This window comes from Saxophila tyrrhenica (genome assembly GCF_035928015.1).
Source record: "Saxophila tyrrhenica strain CCFEE 5935 chromosome Unknown scaffold_50, whole genome shotgun sequence".
NCBI classification, from domain to species: domain Eukaryota; kingdom Fungi; phylum Ascomycota; class Dothideomycetes; order Mycosphaerellales; family Extremaceae; genus Saxophila; species Saxophila tyrrhenica.
The window spans coordinates 1-1,300 of NW_027041782.1; the positions used below are offsets into that span (position 1 = coordinate 1).

The window sequence follows — 1,300 nt, forward strand, 5'->3', positions numbered from 1 at the left end:
TACCCAAGATTCGAACTTAGATCTAGATATTAGAAGTATCCTGCTCTACCATTGAGCTAGTAAGAGTTATATATGTGCAATTTTCAACTATTTATAATAAGTTAAACGCTTCGCGCTTAAATAATCGAAAATTTTAAGATTATTAGGAAGAAAAGGAATTGAACCTTCGACAGCCTCAGCTATTGAGTTTACAGCTCAACCCATCATACCAACAAATGGAACCTTCCTTTTTTTTTTTGTATTTAATGGGTAAATACTTATTGTTTAGGCCACGTATAATAACAGGAAAGCCATCATTAATGCAAATAAACCTGTGGCTTCAGCAAATGCAAATCCCAATATAGCGTAAGAGAATAATTGTCCTCTTAGAGAAGGGTTTCTTGCTACACCTAATATTAAGGCTCCAAATACAACTCCTATTCCTACTCCCGCTCCTATTAAACCTGTTGTAGCTAATCCTGTTCCAATAATTCTTGCTGCTTGTATCATATATTACGATTATAATTTTTATTTTTTTTTGGTAAAACCCTAATTATTTATTTTGATAAAATTTTTATACACTAAATTATACAATTACAGTTATCTATAAGGAATAGGTGATTTGAACACCTAACCTTCCGTGTGTAAAACGGTTGCTCTACCAATTAAGCTAATTCCTTTTCCTTTTATTGGTTTTTGTGTATATTATAATTAGTCAGGGGAGAAAATCGAATTCTCATTCTTAATGCATGAAATTAACGTTCTAACCAATTGAACTACCCGGACTTTTTTTCAGAAAAACTTGTAGGAGTAAAAACAATAATAACATAAATAAGGGGTGAATATCCTGACTTGAACAGAAAACTTACTGTTCCACATACAGTTGTTCTACCTATTGAACTATATTCACCTTTTTACTAAAACCTGTTAATTTATGTTGGAGTGATTCGAACACTCAATAGTAAATACCAAAAATTTATGACTTACCTGTTAGTCCACAACATATTTGTTAAATATTAAAATGGAGATATTAGGACTCGATCCTAAAATAACGATATGCAAAATCGCAGTTTTACCAATTAAACTATATCCCCTTTTTTTTTTAATTATTGTTAAAAATAATATTATTATTGCTCTTGTAGTCATGATAAGAATTTTTCAAGTGAAAGAGATTCAATTACTATTGGCATTGAACTATGTAGTATACCACATATTTCAGAGCATTGACCAAAGAAAGATCCTTCTCTATTAACAAAAACAGATACCTGGTTAAGTCTTCCAGGGTAAGCATCACATTTAATACCTAAGGCAGGGCAGGCAT

At 31.2% G+C, this 1,300-nt stretch overlaps 4 non-coding genes across 4 annotated transcripts; all 4 read right to left on the reverse strand.

Annotated features, from left to right (window-relative positions):
- On the reverse strand, positions 1-62 carry LTR77_011279. Its single transcript has one exon. It is a non-coding gene; the product is annotated as a tRNA-Arg (tRNA).
- A 524-nt stretch (positions 63-586) lies between these two features.
- On the reverse strand, positions 587-659 carry LTR77_011280. Its single transcript has one exon. It is a non-coding gene; the product is annotated as a tRNA-Val (tRNA).
- A 33-nt stretch (positions 660-692) lies between these two features.
- LTR77_011281 lies at positions 693-765 on the reverse strand. Its single transcript has one exon. It is a non-coding gene; the product is annotated as a tRNA-Met (tRNA).
- A 236-nt stretch (positions 766-1,001) lies between these two features.
- LTR77_011282 lies at positions 1,002-1,073 on the reverse strand. Its single transcript has one exon. It is a non-coding gene; the product is annotated as a tRNA-Ala (tRNA).
- Between the last annotated feature and the right edge of the window lie 227 nt (positions 1,074-1,300).